Genomic DNA, 12,191 nt, shown 5'->3' on the forward strand with positions numbered 1-12,191 from the left:
AACTGCATCTTCCTTCTACTGTTTATGTACTATCACATAGTTTCTTTATCCTGAGGATCTCATCCTTCTCATTATTATGAGTGAGGCAGTTCAGTATTGGTATCAATTACCATCACCCCTCTATTGCAGAGCAGAGTGAAGAAAGTGCCCCTCTCCCCAGTAAATTACTTAGTTGCTTTGGTAAACAGGATGTTCTATAGGTGTTCCTGCAGGATTTAATAATCTGGAAGTTTAGTCATCCTTAAATAGAATATGCACTCCAGCATGTCTATCCTGATCATTTATTCCATCATTTCCCATGGCAGTTCTGACATTTCCACTTAGTTTACCCTAAGTTGTTATTTTCACCAACTTTTAAGACCCATCCTAACAATGTGCAAACCCCATCTTAACTGGTTTTCACTAGGAATTAAATAGTATTGTTCTCATATCATTACATTCTTCCTTATCAAGTTTTGTGTTCTGTCTCTCTTGATGGTATCCTCAAAATCCAGACCTGTATGTACTCTCTAAATTCCCACTGCACAGTATGGCTAGTTTTTGAGGATCCTTTAGATATACTTCTTTATATCCTTGGTAGTCTCAGCACTTTTTTGGACAAGTTATACTGTGATTTCACCTTAATTTTTGGTTGAGTAGCCAGAAATAAGAGGTGGGGGAATTTCCTGGAGACAGCTCATATTCTTTTGCAAAAAAGTGGTGCCTGCATCATCTTCATGCAAAATCAGGAGTGATGGCCTCTAACAGGGAGGGGCGGACCCCATTTGCCCACCCAGAATATTTACAAAAGAAATAGTACCAAGTCCTACTACAACTCTTTCAGAAAATAAAGGAGAAACAAATACTTCACTCATCACACAAAACCAAAGACATCACAAGAAATGGAAACCACAGCTCCGTATCTCCCATAAACACAGACACATTCCAGTTCGTTAATCTATAAGTATATAAACCACTGCTGAAGGAGATTGTTTCCTCTATAAAAAACTGAGCCCAAAAGCATGAATATGCTTACAATATTGTGAGTTAGAATTAATATTAAAGTCATACAAATCTAAGGAAACATGCATCATCGTTACCCCAAGTACTCTCACTTATTTTGTATGTTTTAGTTGATTTCTCATACAATTTTAGGCTTTATGCTATTTTAATCACAATAAAGATCCTTTGGCCATTCTTCATTTTTCCCTGAATCCGAAACAGAACTAATAAGAAATCAGCAACACAGAACCTGCAGTTTGTGTAAATGTGAAATAGCTGTTGCTTTCGGTGAAGGGAATGTACAGTATGATCTATTAAATACAACAGGAAAAGAGCTATTATTGCCAGACCTACCTTCAGAAGAGACAAACGCTGAGTTGGAAGACTTCAGTTCAAATCTCAGCTTCTTTGGATGGAGTACTGGGAATATTAAGCAAGTTACCTATTTAGTTAGGAGTATCCCTAACTCAAGGTAAATGTTCCACACCTCTCTCTTTTTTATTTAACTATCACATAATATTTATTACTTCCTTCTAAAAACATACCTTCAGAAAAAGATCTGTGGTGTTTTGAAGAACACAAATCAACAGAAAGGTGGTCTTTAACAATATCATGGAAGGATCTTTGCAGTATTTAAATTCTGAAATAGCTTTGGTCCATTGTCACCTACCACCTGCATATCTGAGCAGTTATCAGACTGATGGCTTCCAGGATCATTGTATTCGTGCATTTTTTGGATTTATGGGTTTTCTCTGGGTATATTGCAGCTGTGGCTTTTAGAAACGGACAAAAAGGGAGCCCAAAATAAAATTCTTGACTGAATGAGTTGTCCAATTAATACTATTGAATGTGTTTCCTTTTATTCGTTCATTCTGTCTGGGGCAATAGGGCCAGATGTCTAGACTCTGTATTCGCTGAGTCCTTCACTTTAATTGAAAAAGTATCTCTCTCTTCCACACTCCCTCTCTCCCTTTCTCCCTCCTCCTTCCCTCTTTCCATCTCATAGCTAAAGCTCTATTTAGATATATGGAAGAACAAGCTTTAGGATTTGCCAATCAAAAGTTTTAGGTTTGTTTTATTTTGTTTGGGGGATGCATTTCTCATTTAGATCTCACCTAAAACTTTTAATCTGGTGAATATAAATTTGAAATCTGTCATTTCTCACACATAGCATGTCCCTCCCTTGTATGCTCCTGAAACCACAGGTGCCTGTGCCTGCCTATCTCTCCTACTTGCCTCTGGCATCAAATTTGCAAATAAGATCAGCTGGGCTTCAGTTCCAATTCTGACAGTTGGTTATAGTAACACTTGGGTCTTTCTCTTGGTTTCTGAGTCTTATTTTCCTCTGGAATTTACACTTTCCAGGGCCAGCCTCAGGCTAAGAGATAATGAGTCCTTTCGTGTAAGATAAAAATTTGGTATTCTAGGCAGATATCTCTGTTAATGAATTCTATGGCTCCAATGGGGAGGGGCTCTAGAGAACATATACTTTGTGACAAAATACTTAACCGTTTTATTCCAACATAGTTTAATTTTCTTTGTATGTATGTTTCCTTTATCAGTGCACACTTATTTGTTTCATCTCTTTGGTACACTTACACATTCTGCTAATAGTTATCTTTATTAAAATAAGCTGGTATCCTTACAATTATCTAATTTCCAACATAATCCTCTTCTATAGGTCTATTCTTACTTGCTTTTCCTAATCTTTCCTTTATGTTGTTGAGGACTCTACCGTTTGCTTTACTTTTCCTAAAGTTCATTCTCCCTTGTCACTTTTTAAATAGGTTTGTTTACCTTTCTCAAGAAATCCACCACTAATTAATCCTCCCTTCCTGGTTTTTACCGAACATCTTTTTGGAATCAATATGGCATGTAAGAGAGACGCCGTTATCCTCTGTCATATCAATTACATACGACATTACAAAGAACCAAATTTAAGAAAACCTCAAATGGAAGTCAAAGAAACTACATTTATTAGAAACAAAATTGTCTTCCTTAAATTTTTTTCAATTTTATTTGAGAGAGAGAGAGAAAGAGAGAATATGTGAGCGAAGGAGGTGCAGAGAGAGAGGGAGAGAGAATCCGCAACTGATAGAGCAAGCCTGACATGGGGCTTGAACTCACAAACCCTGAGATCATGACCTGAGCCAAAACCAAGAGTTGACATTTAACCAATGGAGCCACCTGGGCACCATTCCAAAATTGTCTTTAAAAAAACCTTCTAGGGGCACCTGGGTGGCTCAGTCAGTTGGGCGTCCGACTTTGGCTCAGGTCATGATCTCGCAGTCTGTGAGGTCAGGCCTGCGTCAGTCTCTGTGCTGACAGCTCAGAGCCTGGAGCCCGTTTTGGATTCTGTGTCTCCCTCTCTCTCTGCCCCTCCCCTGCTCATGCTCTGTCTCTCAAAAATAAATAAAACATGAAAAAAATTTTTTAAAAACTTCTAAAAATATACCAACCCATATTTCTCACAGTTGATTGTACAATGGCAGCCTATGTGTACACATACATGTATATTTACACACGGCGGGTCAACATGTCCCAGAAGGAATGGACATAACTCTTGTCACTGTATCCTCTATTTTGTATGTTTTATATTAAACCAACTGAACAATTAATTTATACACTTGATTGTCAGAGCTCTTAATTATATATTTTTGCAATGATAAAATTCATTCAAAAGGGGTTAGTAGTAAAAAAAAGTGTTGCCTATGTTTATGTTTGTGTGTCTGCTTCTGTGTGTATGAAGATGCACACTCTCAGTCAGCGGCTGTGTCCTTCTTTTGTTTCCTCCCCACTGATAACTTCTCTTTATATTTGGCTCCCTTTCTATAAATCCAGTTTTCTCTTTTGCATGTCGCTTGCCGAACTTGACATTGACATCCTACATCTCCTTAATTCATAAGTCTTCCCCCAAAGTCACAATGCTGATAGACGCTAATTAAAACTAGTATGTCTCGATTCTATACTCCTAGGGCAAAATCTAATTAATTTCATTTGTTTTGAGGAAACTGTGAACTCAAATCCTTTCAACCCAGCTCTCCCAAGCTTATACACAACCATTAGCGGCTCTCCTTGTAGATAATCCTCTAACTACCGGCTACGATAGAAGCTGATCAGCATACTCTATTAGGTACTGCAGGTGTGACTTTTTAATATTCACCATGAAGAGGAGTGTGAAATTTAGGCTCTATTAAGTAGCAATTGTTAGGAACACAGCTACACTAAGGTAGTCTCAGAAGAAGAAAAAACACTACATTTACTCTCTGGGACAACTCTATGCAGCAGATACTGCTCTTGCCATGCTGATACTGCTGCACATGCTCAGAAGTGGTTTCTGTCTCCTACCCGGAAGAAGAGGAAGAGAGTTCCCCATGAGAACCAGATGCTGCTGAGATAGACTCAGGCACTCTTTCCCCTGTGTTCATCTGTGTCAGCTACTGAGAGAAGGGGGGCTTCTGGGGCTGGCCTCTTGCTAGTGAGTACTCCTTCATGTCCAAAGTCTGAAGTCTGACTATAGACTTTTGGCCATTACTGAGAGACTTTGCTTAGATTGTGCATCCACACCTTGTCCGGTCAGTAAGAGCCAGAGGGGCAACACCAATTACTGTACACAGCAGGCCTTCTGGATGGCTGGGCTTCTGTGAGTACACACGTTACTTCTCAGAAAAGTGGGGCATGGATTAGGAAGACAACCAAGAAAAGCACGTCTACTACAAACCCATATTTGATACTAAATCATAGCTCTTTCGTGTACTGAAAATAAATCCCTAGCAGAAATGTTAAGAAATCAACAGCATATAAAATAGTGGGTCCAAATGGCAATGGACCTCTGTGAAATTTGAACTTTTTGCCAGAGTACTCCAAAGAGTTGGCTCGGAAAGTCTAACTTTCCCAGAGTATTGGCATCCTTTCCCCGTACTAAATTCTAATCAAGTACAAATTCTAATCTAATATATTTCCGATTGAAGTATTTTACCTCTCAATCACATGTGTCCTTTCAAATACGTTTATGGGCCTCCACTAAATTCTAGGCATTGTGCTGGGAGGAAGGGAGGCCGCAGTGAAAAAAAATGAGAGTAAAATATAATTTTTCCACAATTATAAAAATAATTATTTTCCACAAAAATAAAATTTTGCCAAAGGGCAAAAATTTCAATGCTTAATATTTTCCAGGAACTTGGGAAGACAAGTCCTCTCTCGCACTGTCGGTGGCAGTATAAATTTTGGCAATAAAATTGGTAAACAATGTGGCCAAAGTTAGTGTAAATCAATATAAGCCCTGAAGCCCAGTGACAATCCTTCTGACTCAAAGACACAAGTCTTTAAAGGGAAATGGACACACATGTTCACCATGGCATTAGCTGTGTAGACTTATGGGCAAACTAGAATTGTATTAGTAGGCAAATATGCAGTGGCGGGAGATACGAGCTATACATAGAGTGATAAGTCTAAAAACTATAATGCTGACCGAAAAACAAGTGAGAGATGTATACCACAATCATATTCATGTATATTAAAAGTTATATATATATATATATATATATATATATATATATATAAAATACCAAAAATTATTATCCAGGTATATAATACACATACATTATATGTACATAATATATGCACACATGTATACATAGAAAACATCTGAGTAGTTATCTCTTAGAAGGAAATGATACTAAGGATTAGGAACAAAGTAGGAAAACCAAACCAAAACAAACCAAAAGAAAAGGGTGTCCTTGTACAGACCCAAACACCAAAAGCTAAGTAGACTTTCTGTGCCTGTGCATCCTCCCCTCTCCCCCCACACACACCAAATAAATTTTTTTTAAGTGAGAAACATGGCATAATCATGACCTTCCTGGAGTTCTCATTCTAGAAACGTAAATTCATTGACTCAGGGGTCGGGGGTGGTGTTGGAAGAATAACGTCACATTGCCAATATAATGCTTACCCATTCTACCTGGAATCTTCTTGAAATGTGTTAGTCAAGAACCTCAAACTAGAAGAATTGGGTATATATTAGTGTATCCTACATTTGTAACACTTTTTGTGGGGTGAGAGAGATTGTTTTCAAGTTCTCCTCAGCAGTTCTCTCCAGCTCTTTCTTCTTTTTCTTCCTATTCCCTTCAAATACTCCTTCTTACACCACCTGATCTTAGATACATCCACTACTCGTGGCCCCAGGAGCACTTGGATAGGCATACTGGGGAGCAACTTTGTTTATCTGGTTTAATGGCAAGACAGAGCAGTTTTTACTTACAAACTAGAACTGTTTTCTGGACTGTCAAGGTGTGCCCCTGGGGAGAGGTGACAAATAGCCTCAGGCACTCCCCTTTGTGCCCTCATACTTTGACTATCCTCCACCATTTTGTACTGCAGTCATTGGCTGAGAGCCCCACTAATGCTTGAAGATCTGATAAAAATCGCCCAAATGTCAGCTTCAGATTCCATGGCAGCTGAAGAGTCTTCTCATGAATTCCACAGTTCCTCACGCTTCTTTCAGCTTCCGTGTTCTTGCACCCTTGCTTTCTGTCTTGCCTGAGTCCCAAGTCAGTGATAGACAGACTTGACCCCTTCACCTCCATTCATTGGAAATCAGATGTGTCTTTTTACTAGGTCAGCAACTTTACCGCATATTTCAGGATTACCAGGGCAAGATCACGTTAATAGTCCCTCAACATTTTGCTGACCCTCAATTTACTCTTTTCCAAAACCCAAGCTCCCAAAGCCTAGCTTTCACGTTCTCCATTCAACCACCCAGAAACCTTATCCCTTTCTTCAAATTGCTTCTCACATACCACTGATGTACGGTCAGTAAAAATTGTTTTTATCTTACAACTATAATTACTTATTAACATGTTGATCCTCTGCGTTACACTGGGCACACTCTGGGAGCAGAGATCTTCGTATATTCATCTCTGTAAACCCAACCCAGAATAATAGGTACCCATAAAGATTTTGTTGTATTAATAAATGTATTAATAGAAAGGTGACCGTCAATATAAAAAGGAAACCAAGAACATTTAAGTATCTCTAACATGAGGCACGATAGCCACACAGTCTTTTGAAAATTCTCTGAATTAAATTGAAAACAGTATGATAAGTGAAATGAAAGGAAAGGTGTTCCAGTGAACTATAAAAAGCAGTTTAATGAAGTACAAGGAGCAGTGTGGTAGCTGGTCTCTGAAGATGGTCGCCAATGAACCCTGCTGTATTTGTATCCCTATGTAGTATCCTCCCCTTGAATCTAGACTGGCCCTTTGATTCTCTGTTGAGAAATGGAATGGAGTGGAATTGATAAGGTATGATTTCTGGGACCAGGTCCTATGATGCCTTGCAACTTAAGCCAGATCTCTTGGAATGCATGCTCTGGGGACAACTACCACGTCAGAATTCTAACCACCTTGAGACTGCCATGTTCTGAAGAAACCCAACTCAGCCACATGCAGAAGCCATCTGAAGAGAAAGATGAGTGACTAGGCTCCAGCTCATTCCAAATGAGGTGCCACATGTGAATGAACGAACTATCTTGGACATGGTGTCCAGTATAGACTTCAAAGGACTCTCATTATGGGTACTGGCAGATTCTCTTAGATGACTGGTATTCTAAATGCATCAGAATGTCAATCATCTTGAAACAATAGTGTTTTGGGGCAATAAAACCTCTGATAAACTTCCTGATTTTTAACTTGTCTTGTATGTGATTGAATTTCTCATTTTTGTCCTACATAATGTTCAGTTTTTCTTACTTTCAGCCTAGATCATTTCTTAGGAGATTATCATCTCTAAAATTGTGTGATTTTGTTTTGCCTTAATAGGCAAATTTATATCATGCTATCCTTATCTCCTAAATTAAAATGCATTGTAGAATTATATTTCAGTAGGATTTATTTTCAAATTCAGTTCTATTCTCAGTAAAGTCACCTACTTAACTAGGCCTTTTGTAACAAAATTTATTTATTATAATAAATCCCTCTTCACTACAATCATCTTTATCACATTTCCAAAGCCTAAGAAATAAAAACATAGTTAGGAAAAATTATTTAAGATAAAAAAGATTTAAAAATCAACTTATACAAATTGACTTTTCAGTACAGAATAGGCTGGTGGTTACTAGTGGGGAGGTGGGCGATATAGGTGATGGGGATTAAAGAGTGTACTTATCGTGATGGGCATAGAGTATAGAATTGTTGAATCACTATATGTTGTACACCTGAAACTAATATAACAGTATGGTAAAAAGTCAATTTATGCACATAATAAATATTTTAAATAATTAAGAGTATGGGAAATTACTGATAAACTTAAAATTTGAATTCAGTGTTTGCCTGAATCTGCTTTTTGTTTCAGCTCTTGACTTTTTTTTTAAGTTTTAGAGAAAACTGGATAATTTCAGCCATTCCTCAGTTAGGATCTTGAGGTGGTCATGGCTCAATTTTCTGATCAGTAACCTTCTGATCAGCCCAGGACTCTGGTTTCAGATGAAGAGTATCTGATTTTATTAGGCAAATTTCATTATCACTAAATAATTTCCTGACAGTCTATTTTATACTATACATATACATTTTTTCCTCCTAAAATGAAGTGCATAAGAAAAAAAATTTTCTGCTGATTCGGGAGTTTGGTTATTTCAGCAAATATTACTACAATGATAACGCTTCTTGGCTAAATATGCTATAATCAAACATATATGCAGGCGTTTGTACAATCCCTGCTTACAAAGTGATGGGAATTTGACCTATATCTTATATTTCCATCTGTTAATGGTTTCCCAAGCAACAGTCTCTTGTTATTCACTAATTCTGCTGGATACATGTGTCTCTGTACTCTAATTCTGGCTTGAGTCCCTAATATTTGGACTTATTTTTTGGAGGCAGCATCTTATAAGTGCCATATCAAAAATAATATTGTGCCCACTTATATCTACTCTATATTATGCTTCCTTTTATGGCACCCAGTCTGGAAAGCAATAATAACAGAGCTTTTATAATGTTTTTAAAAATAAAACATTAAATCTGCTACCTCGTTTTTTTCTCTCATAATCTGGAGGGCTGGGGTTTAGTCTTAGTGACTTTAATCTTTCAAAGCCAGTCACTAGCATAATGGGAACTTTTTTCCTAAGTATCATGCCCTATCCAGGGGAATCTTTTTTTCTAGCCACGAATTCCTAAAGTAAGATTCCCTGACACATGTCCACTAGGAAAATTTAATTTCATAGGTCTATTAGACTGAAGTGTTCAAGAGAATTTTCTTCTCATTGACCTTGGTGTGTGTGTGTGTGTTTCAAAATTTTCAATCTAACAACAAAACATATGCCCTTTACTGCCTGTCTTCTTTCCTACTTTCCATTTGCCTTTTAGTTTCTGTATTACTCTTTCCCTCCATTCATGGATTTTCCCCCCATGCTTATCTGGAATCACAGCACTTCTCTTATCGGTGAGGCAGCTTTTTCCAACTAGGTGAGCTCATGCTACTCCCTGGATACTGAAAATAGCCCAGTGTGACAGGAGGATCACGTCTACTCTGAATGCTTTACTAATTCTACAATCTGCCACATTTCTTTCTGTGAGTCCTTTGGGAAAGGAGGGGACTTTCTTTGTAATCACAAGGTGACTGAGTCCTAGACTAAAACAGACCCCAAAAAGAGATGCATGTGTTCACTGACTCTCACATGCTAGGTTAGTTATTCTTCCCTCGGGTTCCTGGAGCACCTTCCACTTACACCTATTATATTGTATTTATCACGTTGCATTCAATTGTATTTTTTATCTACTCATTAAATGTACATTAACTGTGTGTCTATTATGTGCCAGGATCAAACAGAAAAATATCCCTGTTCTCGAAGAGCTTCTAATCTTTTTTTAAGATGGTTTGGCACACACGTTTATTTCTCCTTCTCACACAGCAAGACAACACATATTGTGAGCCAGTGACTAGGAGATCTTTTTGTGGATAAAAACACTGATGTCAGAAAGTTTGAGGGTAAGCCATTGGTTGTCAAAATTCTTGATCTCTCAGGTGTCTGATAAACTGGGCATTCAAACATGTAGAGTTCTTCAGAAGCACCTGCTCTTTCAGTACAAATCGTTGTTGGCAGGAAGATATTTCAGGAAAATCACAACAGAGCTCACGAGCCTAGTTTTCTTCTAGCATTCTTTGCTCATGATTCCACCTTGCCACCTTGACGAATAAATCAAAAAACGTGAACGCCAATGTGTGTGCAGTCTATGCCTCGAAATGCTTTCCTGACTATGTCGAGTTCCTTGGAGGATTGTGGAGAATTCCTCCTCTTTGATGTTCAGCAGTGTCCACGATCACATGGTGACTGTAATGGAAGAATGTTAAAAAACAGGGTCCTTTCTAAAGAGCAAACTTCAGTCCCATCTGGGGAATCAAGAGAAAGTTCCCCAGGAACAAATATTAAGAACTGCAATGAAGTACAACTGTGAACTTCTTTATAGCACCTAACAAAGATGCTTTTATTTCTTCCTTAAAACAATCTTGTCAGAAGTTTTGTTTTTTTTTTAATATAAATATATTCACATGGTAGGAAATAAATAAGACACTTATGGTGAACTTGAAAGTTATTTTAAAAATCAAATATCCAAAACTCAAATTTTAAAGGGCCCTTCCAAAAAAAATTAGAAAATCAGCTATACTGGTCTGTGCTATGTTGTCTTATATATGAGTAATCCAGTAGGATGGGCGATTTCCTTCTTACATTACATACACGGCCACATTCTTGTACCACCTTCCTAAGGAATGGGGAAACTAACTCCAGAATTTTCTCTTTTCCTCACACCAGCAGCCCACCTCACTCCACCTCCTACAATTCAAATCCTGAGAAAAAAGCAGAGTCCATCTAAACATTAATGCCTGCGCCAGGGAAGGCTTCTTATGTTAGGATAAAACAGAGGAAAAGATTGCGACAGGGCCTGGAATTGAACACTCCCAAGTAACCTCCCCTCCCCTCTGTCACCCTGCCCCTGCACACCCCATGCTGGAGTGGAGAAGGCGGCATTAGTCCAAACGGAAGCCAGATGCTTGGAGTAAATAAAGTGAGAACCTTACCCTGGAAGGTCAGCTAGGTGAATCAACCAGTTCCTCAGAAAATTACAGATTTTGTAAAAAAAAAAAAAAAAAAAAAAAACACAAATTTTGTAAATTTGAGGAATATGGGCATCCTAAAATCCTAGCTCACACATACATCTTATTGATATAACCATTTTAAAAATGCTGTCACTACCAGAGCCGGGGTGGCTCTGTCAGTTAAGCATCGGACTCCTGATTTTGGCTCAGGTCATGGTCTTCTGGTTTGTGGGATTGAGCCCCATGTTGGGCTCTGTGCTGAGAGCACAGAGCCTGCTTGGGATTCTCTCTCCCCCTCTCTCTCTTCCACCCCTCACCCCCACTCAGGTGTGCATGCTCTTTCTCAAAATAAATAAATAAACTTAAAAAAAAATTCCTGTCACTACCAATGTTGTTGGTCTCCCGGAGGGCACCACTGTTCTTTCCATGTTCCCTGCCTCACTCTTAATTTTATCACTCAGTACAGTGACTTCTCAACTACATTGTCTTTATATCTCATGACCTTGACTGAGAACATTACCCTAAAGTAAAATTGGTCATCAATGTAGATCTTTTTTCCTTATTACAAGATTATACATGAGAATTAGAGAAAATGTAGGTAAAAACATAATAAGGAAATCAGAACCAGAAATAATAAAATCACCTGTATCATCAGTGAGAAATACCACTCATAAATATTTTGGTTGACAAATGGACTGTTACTGATTTCCATCATGGCATTATGGAGAAGGTGCTGGATACCATCTATCAGTTTTGAATACTGTTTCCTTCTCCTTCCTTGAATCAAATATACATATAGGATTCTGATGATGGCCTAAGTAATCTTTTATTGAGGGTACAGTTAATACCAGAAGGTTAGGGGAAGCAAATAAGAAATTAAGCCTCTCATCCAAAGGATCTTATTATATCTCACCAAGTAAAAAGGCTCATTGCTTAAATCCTCAGAGAAGGTCCATAGGGGTGCTCTCTTGATCTCTAACTCTCTCCCTTCACTTCTCATGCCCTATGGTCTTTTACTAATATTTTCTTTCCCATTTGGAATCTTTGTGCTACATCTTCTTCCAGAAAAATAATTCCCTACTTACTGCCCATTTTTCAGGTGTTCAATCTCAAGAACA

Source organism: Prionailurus bengalensis, chromosome F2, assembly GCF_016509475.1.
Source record: "Prionailurus bengalensis isolate Pbe53 chromosome F2, Fcat_Pben_1.1_paternal_pri, whole genome shotgun sequence".
Lineage (NCBI taxonomy): Eukaryota > Metazoa > Chordata > Mammalia > Carnivora > Felidae > Prionailurus > Prionailurus bengalensis.